The sequence below is a fragment of the Papaver somniferum genome, chromosome 3, assembly GCF_003573695.1.
Source record: "Papaver somniferum cultivar HN1 chromosome 3, ASM357369v1, whole genome shotgun sequence".
In the NCBI taxonomy this organism is placed as follows: domain Eukaryota; kingdom Viridiplantae; phylum Streptophyta; class Magnoliopsida; order Ranunculales; family Papaveraceae; genus Papaver; species Papaver somniferum.
In genome coordinates this window covers 161,179,399-161,195,705 of record NC_039360.1, presented here as the reverse complement: position 1 = coordinate 161,195,705, position 16,307 = coordinate 161,179,399, and positions in this window count along the sequence as shown.

The window sequence follows — 16,307 nt, the reverse complement described above, 5'->3', positions numbered from 1 at the left end:
TATACGTCCGCCTGGTGTGGGGGAGATTCAAAAATGAAAAAATAAAAATAAAAAAAATAATGGGGCGGAGGTATAATGCCCGGCCCATACAAAATAAAATAAAAAAAATGGGGCGGAGGTATAAAACATGCCTGGTGTGGGGCGTGGAATTTACGTACGCCTGGTGTGGGGCGTAGATTATATACCCGCCTGGTGGTGGGGCGTGAATTCTACGTTCGCTCGACTATATATAGGTTTGGTCTTGGTCCCAGACCAAATATAGTATGGAATTTGATTTTGGTCGGGCTTTTAGTCTTTACTCCGTCCCGTTGTGTCTCGTCTCTGGACCATATATTTGGGTTTTAGTCGTCCATTGTTGACGCTCTTAGGTGAGTTCCACACCAAAGCTTACATATTACTCTATAGTCTATTGTTTGCTTCTTTTGCAGTACCGAAATTCCAGATTGAAGAATACAAAGTTCTTTGTTGTGTATTAACGGTGTTATGTACCATTATATGTCTTAGTTTAATTGGGGGCCCCAAAAAGCAATTAGGGGCCTCACACTACAGAACACAAAGGGTCATAAAATAGTAATTGGTAGTTATCCTTTATCCCAATATTTTTTAAATGTCTAAACTACTCCTAAATCATTAGTGTTAATTAAGTTTTTAATTAGTTTAGTTAGATTAAAATCAGATTTAGGGATAAATTTTTGATAAAAGAAAAATTGTGTTTTTGTGTTGTGGAGAAGGAGAAGTTGAGCTTTTTGGGGAAAAGTTAGGGTTATTTGAAATGAGTGATTCTAGTGGAGGAAATGATGTTGGTGAAGCTTCAAATAACAAACATGATTATGTTGATGGTGAGATTATCTTGCATTCCCATTTGGATTGGATGTATGATGAAGACATGTTAGTAGAGGAAGCCATGAATAATGGTGCAAATGAAGATCCCCTTGCTTAAAATGAAGGAACCAACCCTCAAAATGAGAAACCCGAAGCTCAAAACAATCAGGTAAACATCTTATATCCTTCGATTTGTTTGTTTGTTGCTCTAAGTGGTCGAATCATCCACACTGTGGAACAACTCGGTGTAAGGGTCGTCATAGTCGGGGGGGTCTATACCCAAACGACTCTCTAATGTCGTCACTTTATTGACACTACCAATGACGACTCAAACCTGCAACTTTTCCAGGTTATGAAAAATCGTTATGGTAGTGTAATAAACATTAACGACCCTTTTTAGCTAGGTCACTTAGAGTCGTTATGTTGTTTTCTTTACACAAAAACGACTCTAAAACCAAAACTCTCTGTAAAATACAACACTTAGGGTCGTCATTCATGTAGTCATATGAAATGACGATTCTTAAATACACAATGACGATTCTAGTGAATTAAGATAATGATCCTTCCATTTATTTAGACAACAAGGTAGTTTTAGGTCATATATTGTCGTTGAGTTTATACAAAAGGGTTGTCAGAGTAGGATCGTCATTTGGTTCTATAATACATTGACTACTCAATTCTAGGGAAAAAAAATCTTAAAACTCAGAAAAAGGGTCGTTATCTCCTACACCTTAGACATCAACGATTTTTCATACAAGTAACATGCAGATGAAAAATCGTTAAGGTATATAACTATCGAGATTGACGACCCTTATTTTGTAACTGTTATTTTTCAGTTAGAAACCGAATTTTACAAATAAAACTCAAATTAAACCTAAATAGGAAGTATATTAGTAAGTTTTAGTTCACTTACTTTCTAATTGGGTGAAGAAAAAATAATCTTGGAGTCGTGATGAAGAGGCGAGAAAGAAGATAGAACTGATTTTTTTTTTTTTGGTTTAGAAATGAAAATGAATTGGGGCTTAGGGTTAAGGATTAACAGGTTTTTTATTTTTATTATGAGTGAGGGAAAAATAGACCTTTCACTAAATTTTGGAAACCCCTATAATTTATGGTGTGGGTATAAATTGGTCAGGGCCCTAATTGTTTTTTGGGCCCCCAATTAAACGAGGTTATATATGTATTGAAATTGATTGAGAAATTCTGATTATTGTTGATTCAATATACGATATTCAAACTAGATAAACACAAATCGGGTCAAAATCGCGTCACAGTGTACAAAATAAAAATAAGAACAGGGAATATACGAATACGAGATTGATTATCTGAAAAATTTAGCTAACCTAGGATAATATCAAACTATCATATCAACCCTCCCTCGATTTATTTTACAAATGATATGCACGTCTAAATTTGGTACACTACCTATAAATTTCATTTATTAAGACAGTTTATTTATTTATTTTAAGCATTAAGACAGTTATATTAACTGAAAGTCTTCTCCTCGGTTTCGTTTTCATTTGTACAATTATATTAACTAAGGCAAACATTTGGTCGGCCCAACTCTCAACCTGCCGGTTTAGTATTGTATTGTGTCCGGAGACCGGACTAGTGTAACCAGTGCTATACACCGGGTATAGTAGGAATTGGTCATTTGGTGAGGCAGGATTTCGTGTCGCATCCGTCACAAAAAAGATCCCAATTAGTAATTCCGGTGCATAGTAAAAATATTCATTATCATTTAGTAGATTAACTGTGGGAACCAAATTTACTAATTACATAGTATTATTCAAATTAAGTTTCGGAGATAAAGAAATACTTTTAAACACAAATTGGATATATTTGCGGTTTATTTCTCTTAATTGATGTTTACTTACGATTGATGTCTTTGTTTATACTAGGATTTTGATTATCTTGTATTCTGACGTTTTGTTAATTTCGTAAAGAAACATTTAATGGTTATTATAATTTAAATAAATTTATATTTTTTTTCCCAAATCTATGCACATATATACCCTTTTTATTAGTGGTTGCAAATATGAGAAAACAGTGATTTTTACTTTCAACCGTCCGATAAAGATTAGGGTGCTAATGCTTCCCAGTTTTTAGGGGCGTATGGTCACACATTCAAACAACTCATAATAAGAAAACTGTCACTCGGCCTGATGATTCCCATGCTCCCTTTCTTAAACGGAGTAGGGGTTTGATCCAACGAGCTCGTAATTGCTAGTATTTAGGAGCCACTAACTAACCACTATATTAACCCATAACTTATAACAGTAACAACGTTATCAATAATAATAATTTTATTGATAAGCGTAATTCAGTAAGGGACACAATACAATAATGAAGCCAAATCAAAAAATATTAGAGAAGATTAACGTAATACAACTGTCCCTGGATGCAAGAGGTTTTTTTTCTTTTCTTTTTTTTTAGGATGCATTAGGTACTTACGTATGATATGATTATCAAATGATCATATATAAATATATGAAGCATCCAGAGAAGTAACGGAACCGGCCCCAAAAGACCCAATAGGTGATCTAAGGAAAAGAATCACCGCCAACAAATTCAAGAGCGCAACACTGGCAAAAGCGGTCCACGCATTTATATTGCACAATTAGATCAAAGATTCCCTCAGCAGTGGGGTTGCAAACATAGGGACATTTTTTTGAGCACGTATCATCATCAGCATAGCTTGTTGCTCCGACGGGAGAAAGGCAGATCAATGCAGACTCCATCTCTGAAATTTTTATACATGCAATTATTAGTTGATGATTTAATTCGGATACAGATAGTAAATTTTTGTTGAAGTTGAACAGTCCCAGATTTTGCATAACCATTAATGGCTGATGAGACAAAACACAGCAAATAGGAATTGGTAGATATAACAAATTATGTAGTAAACGGATGATATTAACAAGGTCGTGTATACTTACTTGGTGCAAGGGATGACATGACAATCAAAACAATGAAGGAGCAAACAAAAATACTGATCTTGGCCATGATTCAGTTGTGAATGGTCTCTCTGCTTGTTTAACTTTTTCTTTTTGTGAAATGTGAGATCATGATCAAGTACTAAAATTAACATCTATTTATAGATTGTAATACATATTAATTATTATGAAATAGTTTAATTAATTATTTGCCAACTGCAGATTAGCTTGCCACGATATGATATTGATTTTATATATTCTGAAATCCACCTTGCAATATTTTGTGTGGAGGGCACGTCCTATAAAACCCTAGACTGGTTTCCAAGGTGTTTCAGGTGTGTCATAGTTAATTGAAATTTCCACCAAGCAAATCTGTAAGAATCTACTTTTAGGGATTAAATAATCCTTTAATTAACAAAAGAAGGGAGGAGGTAGTGAGGTACAGTATTTTCAGGTGTAGCACGTTAGTGGCGTCGAGCCTTCCCTTTGTTATGACAAAAAGTCCGTGTGAACCGTCAAAAAAAACTATGGCAAAATCACATTCTCGTAAACACTGCAGTGGGCCTCACGAAAGTGCCTCTTGCTAACTCCGAGTGGGCGGAGCTCAGGGAGCGGTTTTACCGTTGTCGTTTGGCAGTTCATAAAGAACCACTACTATTTTAAATTCGAAAACAGTATCAGGGGGTTGTATAACACTTCTAAATAGGTATAGGTTATTCCTTTATTCATTTAAAATATAGAAAGTAAACTAATAACTCTCATAATTTACAATTTAATTTTTATTTTGTGTTTTTGGTAATTCAATTTTCATTACTGGAAATCATGATTACATGGATCCCAAGTACATCAAATTAAAAAATTGACAAGAAACAACACGCTTGCAGCGGTACATGACTGAAAAAATCCGACAAAAAAAAGAAAAGAAATTCCAAATACTGACCTAATACAAGAATGCAAGAACCGATTGAATCAGAGAGAAGATGATCTTTATAATATTTATGGACCATTTGGTAAATCATCTTCCTGATGAAGTAATGCTCCAATGACATTGAAGTAATCTGCAAATTTGTTAACCGTAGAATGCAGAGTAGCCAGAACCTGGCAATGCACTTGAACAAGTATATAATCAAGCTCAAGTAACCATTAAAATAAAAGAGAATCACCATGAAGGTGAAGAAAAGAAACCGTACCGGTAAAGAAAGCAAAATTAAAACCTTAATAAGAAAAAATCCTTTTGTTCTAAAACTAAAACTCAAAAGAACTAAGAACTTGGTGAGAAGATGAAATTGAGTTTGTTTTTTTCTCTGGAGAAGTGGAGAGAGACAGGGGAGATGAAAGAGTCACCAGACAATTTAATTTAATAAGCATAACAAAATTAATTTAAAAAATTTATTTTTCAAATTACTCGTCAAAAATTTGATTATGCAACCACTAAAACGATGTTTATTCCTTTAAAATGATATTAAAAAAAGAAGAAGATGTACAACACGTTATGCAATCAATAATATTTTATTTTTTTTGTCGACCCTCCCCACCGTGAAAGCGGTGCTTTAGTAGAAGATTCAAAGACTATGATAAATACAAGACTGATTCAGACCTGCTAAAAGATGCAAAAGCTTTGGTATTATCTTTGGCAACTGCCTTTTGATAAGGGTTCATTCAAATTTTTCTCATATTGTCCTCAACAGGACCTTGTGTTTTTGTAATTAGCTACCTTTAGCCACTTTTTTCTTTCCCCACCTCTGGTAGAACGTGTATATTCTTCTTTTTTTATGAAATTATTCGTTTGTATCTTAATTATCCGACTTTCTTGGCTGGTTTGAAGCTCGCCGGTAGACTAGTAAATAGTACGTTGTTGGAGCTTAGCTTGTTAGGTTTCCACCGATTTCTTGCAATAATATATTTTATCCAATAAGGTTTAAAAAAAGTAAAAAATGATACTAATTTTAAATTAATCTCCTTCCAGATTCCACATATCATGGCACTCTTCCGTTTTGGTGTCTAATAAATTAAATACTAGCTTTTGTTGTGTATTAGCAGTGTTATGTACTAAGATATATGTACTGAAATTGATCGAGAATCTCTGATCATGAATGATTTAACATACAATTCGATAAAAACAAATCATGTCAAAATTGTGTCACTGTGTACAATTTAAATAAGAACAAGGAATATACGCATATTAGATTGATTATCTGGAAATTTTGGCCAACCTAGGATAATATCAAACTATCATATCATTGATGTCAAACCTCTCTCGATCTATCCCTTTTACGAATGCTATGCACGTCTAAATTTGGTACACTTCCTATAAATTCCCCCTTGGGAACTTCAACGATCACACACTTTGCACATAACTCAGCTAAACTCTCCAGCACCACTTCTTCTGTCTTCACTACACTTCCAATGGCATCTAACGGTACTGGAGGAAATCGCAAGGATGGTAGGAAGACTTTCAAAATTTCTTCATCAAGTAGTCTAAAAAGAATACCAAGGGGTGATATCAATGATGGTCTGTTAATGGTACTTCGTATGCCATTGTGAGTAAAAATTCGGTTATACATTGTCCTGTTGGGACCATTCTGTAATGAATTTTCGATGACCGTTTTCATCTGACAGGTAAATACAGCTAACGAAAAGAAGCTTGGAGGTTGTGGTCTTGATGGAGGTAAAATTTAAACCCATGACATGATTTAGTTTCCTCGGTTCATTCCTACCAGTTAGCTAGATTGTCTCATACTTGTTGCAAATGTTTTTTGTTAGTGATACATGTAGTTGAGGTCAAAGATCAGAGAGTTTTCATTAACTAAACTTAAATTACACAGGAGAGACTCAACAATATGAATAAAATATCTGACAATTGGCGGTAACTAAAGAAACCTTAAATTACACAGAGGAGAGACTCAACAATATGAATAAAATATCTGACAATTGACGGTAACTAAAGAAACCCTCAATAGCTGGCAAACACTCATAAGGTCAACGAATGAGCCAATCAAATAGAGAAACATGTACTCTGTTAGTTACATAAATAATTCAAACAAGAGGAACTCAGACAGAGCAGTAAATGTGACTCAGACAAATAAAATAAAAAGACATTTCAATTACCCTCCCACAAGCAAAAGTGGTTTTAGAACTTTGAGATTGGACTTCAGAAATTCAAACTTTGGAGCTGCTAATCCTTCGGTGAAGACATCACCAACCTGAGCACCGGTAGAGATATATTGAACTTGGAGAGATTTATTAATATTTTAGAATCATTTTAAAAGAAAAAATAATTGCATGAATATTAATTAGAGTTTATAACTTAATTGGTCAATGGTGAAATCCAAGTTTTGGTGCTTTTTCTTTAAAATTTTGAAACAACTTTATTTGAGTATTTTAGTTTAAATTTAAATCTAAAAAAGACCCTTTTTTTACCACTATCACTATAATCACTTTTGAAAAAAAAAAACCACCAATTTTTGGCGCCGCCGACGCGGATTCGTGTTTAGGTAGCATTTTTAGATTTATTTTTTTATTATTATTATTTTCATTTGTTCCTCTTTACGTTTCTTTGGGTATGTCTTTGATTTGCAAGTTTGAAGTTGGATACTAAGGACTTGGAACAAAGCTAAAAGCTAAAAGAAAAAAATAAAGAAGACAAATAATTTTATTTTTCTAGGATTTAGTTTTCGTATTTTATTTTATTTTTATTCTTTTTTTTAGAATTGTATTAGAAAATATTTTGTAATTTTCTTTTTGTTTTTGCACTTTATTTTTGGACTTGAGACTGTGAACTTTGAACATTTTATTCTTATTTTTTTTACCCTACGGAAGGGTATCCTTAAATACAAACTTTTTGCAGGGAAGAAGGACGACGATTACGATATCGTCTCGGCCCCTCGGGTTCGCACACTGACACCGGAGTCAGTGGCCCGAGTCGACCACAGCGGTTCTTCGCCCGTCTGGTACGGGAGGTAAGTCTTTCGAATCACCCGCGAATCTCCTGTAAGCGGGTTTACTGTCTACCTTAAGGTGAATATTTGTTGAGGACTGAATCGGCTGTTTTAATTTCCTAGTAAAGGGCAAGAACTGGCCATATAAGATACGGATTCGGATTTCATCACCGTTCTCTTCTTTCCCGCCTTAGGAAAACGAAACCAAACGCGAACCTAAGCCTAAAATTTTGACTAGAAAGAGACCTATAGGGTAACGAGCTTAACAAGAAAGTCATTCGAAAAATATTGGTTACTCTTTTAAGCATACTTCAAAGTTCTTGATGGTTTCTGTGAGTTGAATGCGTGACTGCGCCGCTTTGTAATACCGGTGAGGCTTTGGGTATCAAAGCTCCACTGAGCTTCCCTCGCCTCGATTCAACTTACTTTAACTCAGATTGATTCCAGAAGGGTTTGCTTAAATTGTAACGAATTCCCTTTCGAAGGATTAGAAGCTGGTCTAGAAACAATCTAAGTGGAGCCATCATGCTTTTTGTTTGCTAGAAATTTTTGGGTTTGATTTTGTGGAGTCGGCCTGCTGTGTGTTTGCTTAGAACCTCCCTTTCCTATGATTTTTGTTTGTGTATGCCAAAAGCGCTCGAGTCCTTTACAAAGCGTGCTTGGAAAAGAGATAATTTTGGCCGTTTGATTAGTAACGATCCTAAAAGATCTTCTTGTGGAAGCGGGGAGCTCGAAGACTCTTCTTTTGAGATCCCCGTTTTTGGAAACTTCAGTTTTGATAATCTGTCTCTTCGTGAGGAAAGTACCCCTAGTACTTATGTTGTGCCACCGATGACAACTTTGAAAGATTACATGTTCTCAACTAGGTCCAACCGAGCTTCGTGCATTAAATTGCCAGCCACTACGGCTAATTTCGAGATAAAACCTAGTATTCTTCAGATGATCCCTATATTATTAGGAAAAGATGATGAGAACCCTTATTTTCATATTAGGTACTTCAAAGAAATTTGTGGGACAATTAGAATAAAAGACCTTACTGATGAAGTCTTGAAACTTAAAATGTTTCATTTTTCCTTGAGAGATAAAGCCAAGACCTGGCTGAACAACCTACCATCTGAATCCATTGAAACATGGCAGGAACTTATTGCTGCTTTCTATATGAAATTCTACCCTAAGCATAAAACTGCAGCTGTTAGGCAGAAAATTAGTGCTAGTGTGCAACAAGAGGGAGAGTCTCTTTATAGGTTTTTAGAGCGATTCAATGATCTCCTATCTCAGTGTCCTCACCATGGATTTGATAATATGAAACTCGTACAAATTATTTATGATGGTTTAGACTATTCGACCAAAGCCATGGTTGAGTCTATGTGCGCTGGTGAGTTCACTAGTAAAAATGCTGATGATGCTTTTACCTTCTTAGGAGCTATCGCTGAAAAATCCCAACAGTGGGAATCTTGTATTGAACCCCCTAAAAGACTCTTAGTCAATAGAAGTAGCACCAATGTGGTAGATACAAGTTTTGGTTCAGATGCTAAGTTTGCTGCTTTATCTAGAAGGTTAGAAGCTTTGGAAATGGGCCAGTCTAAAAATAGGTCCCTTGTTGAACCTGATGATAGGAATAGAGTCTCTCAAGTCTCTAGTTGTGGAGTAGAACCCAATAACTCGTTTTGGGAAGGTAAGGTTAGTGAAGAACAAGCCAATGCTGTCTATAACAACGCTAGGTTTGAAAATCGCCAGAAGTTTGACCCATACTCAGAGACCTACAACCCTGATTGGAGAAACCATCCTAATTTCTCTTGGTCTAAGGGCCAGAGTCAAGGCCAGTCTATCAATTCTCAGCCTCCCCCAGGTTTTGTTTTTAAGAACTCTTCAGGTCAAACCCAGTTTCAGAACACTTCTGAGAAAAAGATCTCTACCTTAGAAGAAACTCTCACTATATTAGCAAATAACCATGACATGCTATCAAAAAACCACCTTAGCTTTCAACAAGAAACTAGGCAGGAGTTGAAGAATAATTCCCAGAGTCTTGCCAAATTAGAACTTCAAGTAGGACAAATATCTAAGTTTATAAGTGAGAGAGAAGATGGAAGGTTCCCTAGTCGTACTGATCCTAACCCCAAAGGAGAGAAATCGTACAATCATGTGAATGCTGTCACAACCCTTAGGAGTGGAAAGAAAGTTGACAACAAGGTTGCGATGCCTGATAGTGAACATGCTGTAGTTCACCCGTCTGAGCCAGAGAATGAAGAACTGATAGAGTTTCTAAAGAGACCAATGAGGGTCCTGTTGAACCTGACTTTGTTCCCAGAGCCCCATTCCCACAACTGCTAGTTCCGACTAAGAGGGAGTCCAACTTTAATGATATATTGGAAGTTTTTAAGTAGGTTAATATCAACCTTCCATTATTAGATGCAATTAAGCAGATTCCCTCTTATGCCAAGTTCCTTAAGGAGTTATGTACGCGAAAGAGTAAGATCAGTGTACAGAAGAAAGCCTTCATAGCTAGTCATGTGAGTTCTATTATTCAGAATACCACTACTACTAAGTATAAAGACCAGGGTCCCCTACCATTTCTTGTACAATAGGTAAGTACCGTGTTGAGAAAGCGTTGCTTGACTTAGGATCCAGTGTGAACTTACTACCATACCATGTGTACCTTAAGCTAGGACTTGGTGAGATGAAACCTGCCCAGATGACACTTCAGTTAGCTGATAGGTCCGTTAAAATTCCTCGTGGTGTGATGGAGGATGTTCTTATTGAGGTCGACAAGTTTATTTATCCAGTGGATTTTGTTATCCTAGATACCCAACCTGTCCCTGACCCAGAGAACCAAATGCTAGTGATTTTAGGTCGCCCGTTTTTAACTACATCCAATGCGATCATTAATTGTCGAAATGGTATTATGAATTTATCTTTTGGTAATATGACCATTGAGCTGAACATTTTTAATATTAGTAAGCTACCCTATGAACTAGATGATTCATGCATAGCAGAGGTGAACATGACAGAAACATTAGTCGAGGAGTCATTACCAAATACTTTGTTAGAATATCCATTAGCGAAATGCCTAGCTCACTTTGGGATTGATTTTGATGATGATAATGTGATTAATGAGGTGAATGCTTTGTTAGATTCAACCCCTTTGTTAGATACTAGTAATGGATGGAAACCTAAGTTCGAACCACTACCAGTTTCTAAGTCTACCGTAGTTCCTTCTGAACAGCCTCCTAAGTTGTCCTAAAACCATTGCCAGATACCCTGAAGTATGTGTTTTTATGCCCGTCCGAGACTTTACCTGTGATTGTTTCTTACGACTTGGATAGAGATCAGGAAAGTAGGCTAGTAATCGTCCTTCAAAACAACAAGAAAGCTTTAGGGTGGACCATAGCAGACATTAAGGGTATAAGTCCTACTTTTTGTATGCATCTGATTTATTTAGAGGAAGATAGCAAACTTTCTAGGGAGATGCAACGTCGACTAAACCCTAATATGAAAGAAGTAGTTCGAACTGAGGTTCTTAAGCTGTTAGATGCATGCATTATCTACCCCATTTCAGAAAGTAAGTGGGTCAGCCCCGTTCATATTGTTCCCAAGAAATCTGGTATTACTGTAGTCCAGAATGATAACAATGAGTTAATCCCAACCCGAGTGACCATGGGTTGACGTGTTTGTATTGACTATAGGAAATTGAACAAGGTCACCAGGAAAGACCACTTTCCCCGTCCTTTCATCGACCAAATGATAGAGAGATTAGCTGAACGTAGTCACTATTGTTTCTTAGATGGCTACTCTGGCTATAATCAGATTGTTATTGCTCCAGAAGACCACGACAAAACCACTTTTACCTGTCCCTTTGGTACCTTTGCATATAGACGAATGCCTTTTGGGCTTTGTAATGCCCTGCGACTTTTCAACGTTGTATGATGAGCATATTTTCTGACATGGTAGAACGATTCTTAGAGGTATTTATGGATGACTTTTCAGTGTTTGGTTTGTCTTTCGATGAGTGCTTGCATCATTTGTCATTAGTTTTGACTAGGTGTAAGGAGAAAAATTTAGTGCTTAATTGGGAGAAATGTCATTTCATGGTTCGTTCAGGAATTGTTTTAGGGCATATTGTATCTTCTAAGGGTATAGAGGTAGATAAAGCAAAAGTTGACCTTATTAAAACTTTACAGGTCCCAAAAACCGTAAGAGATATTAGGTCATTCTTAGGGCATGCAAGTTTTTATCGTCGATTCATTAAGGATTTTAGCTTAATTTCTAGACCTCTTTGCCATTTGCTTGCAAAAGATGTTAAGTTTGTCTTTGATGATGCTTGTTTAGAGGCTTTTGAGAAGCTTAAAACTTTACTCACTACTGTCACCTTGGTATGCGAATATAGTAAACTATACCACTACAGAGAAGGAACTTTTAGCCATCGTGTTTGCTCTAGACAAGTTTAGACCTTATCTCTTAGGTTCTAAGAAAGTAATCTATACTGACCATGCTTCTTTGAAATACCTTTTATCTAAGAAGGATACCAAACCTAGATTGATTAGAAGGATCCTATTGTTGCAAGAATTTTCTCCAGACATTAGAGACAAAAAGGGCGCAAAAAATGTAGTAGCAGATCACTTGTCTAGGCTAGTTGTTAGTTCCCCTAATGACTCCCTTCCTATAAGGGATAGCTTTCCTGATGAACAACTGTTCCTTGTTACCCAATCACCTTGGTATGCGAATATAGTAAACTATATTGTTACCGGTCGAATGCCCCAACATTGGGGTAAACAAGATCGTTCTAGGTTTTTAGCCGAGGTTAAGCACTTATTTTGGGATGATCCTTAGTTTTTTAAGTATTGTCCAGACCAGATTATTAGGAGATGTATACCGGAGAGTGACCAGTCCAGTATTATTTCCTTCTGTCATGATCATGCTTGTGGAGGTCACTTTAGTGCTAAGAAGACTGCTGCTAAGATATTGCAGTGTGGATTCTATTGGCCTTCGTTGTTTAAAGACTCTCACAGTTACTGTGTTACTTGTGAGCGATGCCAGAAATTAAGAACCATTTCTCGTAGGAACATGATGCCCTTGAACCCTATTTTAGTTATTGAGGTCTTTGATGTGTGGGGTATTGACTTTATGGGTCCGTTTCCTAATATTTTTGGTAACCTTTATATCCTTGTCGTTGTAGACTATGTCTCTAAGTGGATTGAAGCGGTTGCGTGTAAAACCAACGACCATAGGGTTGTGATCGAGTTCTTTAAAGAAAATATACTTACACGTTTTGGTACACCGCGAGCTATAATTAGTGATGGAGGGTCGCACTTTTGTAATGGACCTTTTAGGCTTTTGATGAAGAAATATGGTATTACACATAAGGTAGCTACCCCGTATCATCCAAAAACTAGTGGTCAGGTAGAGGTTTCCAATAAGAAAATTAAACGTATTTTAGAAAAAACAGTTAACCCTAATAGGAAAGACTGGTCGTCGAGGCTTACTGATGCCTTATGGGATTACCATACTGCGTTTAAAACACCCATTGGAATGTCACATTATCGTTTAGTATCTGGAAAGGCATGTCACCTTCCTGTTGAGTTAGAGCATAGATCCTATTGGGCTATTAAGCAGGTTAGTTTTTCACTTGACAAGGCAGGAGCTCACAGAAAGTTCCAGCTCAATGAGTTGGACGAGATTCGTAGAGATGCATACGATATTGCTAAGGAGTATAAGAACAAAATGAAACTTGTGCATGATAAGAATATTTTACGAAAGTCATTTTTTCCAGGTCAAAAAGTTCTTCTGTATGACACTCGTTTGCATCTATTTCCCGGGAAGTTGCGCTCTCGATGGACCGGTCCTTTTATGGTCCGTGCTGTTTTTCCTCACGTCGCTGTTGAGATTGAGACACCAGATGGTAGTAGTTCTTCGAAGGTTAACGGTCAGAGATTGGAGCCCTTTTTAGAGCCTTTTCCTATAGGTGACGTTGAGGAGGTCTCTCTGGAGGACCATGTTTACCGTGATTGACCATCAAGGCGGTTTGTATGTTGTATAATATTTTTGTGGTTTTTGGTTCAACTCCACCCAGGTACTATCTTTCCGAACTTCTCTATTTACTGATTCCTCATGTTATTTACATTTTTGATAATGTTCTTTCATTAGAAACATCGAGGACAATGTTAGATTTAAGTTATGGGGTGGGGAAGAAACACTTTTTGGCTTTTAGTTGCAATAAATAAACTCCAGAATCCATTCTTTAAAATCACAAAAAATGGAAGATATAATTAGTACTTAGAGCACCTCCAACAGAAGGCTTGAAGTTCCTATTTATTCGGCCACCTAGGATTTTCTTAGTTTTTCGCAAAAAATTCATCTCCAACGGGAATGTGGGGAGTGAATGTAGGGTTGACGTGTACGTCAGTTATCAAGACATCCTCTAACCCATCCTCTGGTTTTAGAAGTTGTTGTAGAGGATGTGAAGAATCCAAGTCATCCCAAATTTTCTTAAAACTACGATGAAATCGATGTTGTTTTTTCCATAGTTATACTCTACTCTGATTAAAAGAAGATGAACCGTACATCTCATACAAAAAGAGGAAGATAGGTATGTAAGAATCCCAATTTAATTTCTTTTAATCTCTGCGAATAAAGAGAGAAAAAATGGGCTAGCTTATCTAATAATTTGATAAAAACAAAGAGAGAAAAGATAGGTTTTTAATACATATATGCATCTGGTCAATAGATTTAATTTAATCACAATTGTTTCTCTGCTACAAAGCGATATAAGTTGTATGTAACGAGTTTGAAAATTCTTAAACTCTAATCTCCAAAATTTTCTGTTGTATACGGATATCGGTCAATTAAAGGATAACAAATACACTATTACTTTCACCTTCAAAAGCCCTCCGTTGGAGATGATTATCTAGATGGTGTTAAGGATGTCGTCACTTAACACCCATACCGGAGGTCCCGTTGGAGATGCTCTTAAATAACGAGTCAAGGACCCAACTCAAAATTTGGAATCAGACCTTGGACGCACATTCCTTTTCTAAGTCGGAATTTGCGATACTAAGGTACAAGTAAGAGCCTTCCTAAACTCATCAACTTTCCCAACTCATCAAAAACTCGATCCCCTGCTATAAATATATACATATACTAGACTAGCTACTTGGTTCACGGTCTAGCAATCATAGATTTCCAGAAAATGGAGGATGAAGCATTCACCAACCAAAGTTTGAGTTATAAAGATATTAAGGTACACATCAATAATAGGGCGCTGGATAATTCGGTATTTGCTATTACTAAAGAAATACACCAAATTGACTATGTTGGGACTGTCTAGGTTTAAACGAGGACTTTGTTCTGAAACAATCGTACCATCGCTGCTGACAAACGATGGAATTCTTCGTCATGGGATTAATGTCGAAGTATATGATAGTAAATTAAGGAAATATGACATGGTGCTTCGAGGTTTTGGTGAGAATCCAACGATAATTAACCTTCATTGTTGGAATGAGTTGCGTCTATATAATGATTTTGCAGCGGGAATGAAGGTTGAAATATCAGTTTATCGTGATACCGTGACTAGGAAACTCTGTTTTGCTATCTACAAGATTTCAGAATAGAAGAGAAGGGGGGTTTCTTGGCTTCTTGCGGGGAAGGGGTTGAAGATTAATTATGCTGGCTTTTTCATTAGTTTTTTTTTTATTGAATTTCAAGTGATTTTCTTTCTAATTCTTTTCTATATTTGTATGTTTCGATCCATTTTTCTGGCTGTATGAGATTGAATGGAGTGAACATTGGATTAGTATCAGTTTGCAGTTAGTTCTGAAGTGACAATTGTAATTATTCTCAAACAAAAAAGGAGCAAATCTGATAAGCTAAAAGGAAAAAAAATGTTTGGTGCGTAGCACAGGAACAAATCTAATTGTAATTATTCTCAAACAAAAAAGGAGTGCAAATCTGATAATCCAGGCAACATAAGATATAATTTTCTGTGCTTAAAACACTATTAATGCATTAGATAAACATCTGGAGTCCGACAGTTATATGCTATCGCATAAAAAACAGTTATGCATGTAAACTATGAACACAAAAGAAAATAATAAGAACATGTTTTTCTTCACGAGCAATTGGATGGTTTCAATGTCATGTTGCGTAGCATTTTTTCCTGTCGAACTTGAAAATTGGATGGTTTCAATGTCACGAGCAATCAGGTCTTCTTGTTTCCTCACAACCGACTCAATTATCTCCGTATCTTCTTTCCCATAATTAATTCTTTTAATGAAACTAAGGCATCCTTGGCCTCAATCTCTTCCGGCTGACGAATCACAGCTTTCTGCCTTCTTAAATTCAATCGACTCCATCATTTTCGTATCTTGTTCCCCTAATTCTTTCAGGGAAACTAAAGTGTCCTTGTGAGGAAAGATTTCACGAATCCATTCTTTAAAATCTGTAAGCATTTTGGAGGTAGAAGCTTTTGGGTCGAAAATATTGAGATAATCACCGACGTGAAATAAAACGCCCTCGCTCTAGTAACGGCTACCAATTGGTCTTCTTCAAGCCTAAACTTTTAATCCAACCGAACGACCAATGCTCTCTTGTTCTTTCACATCACTCTTTATTCTAATAG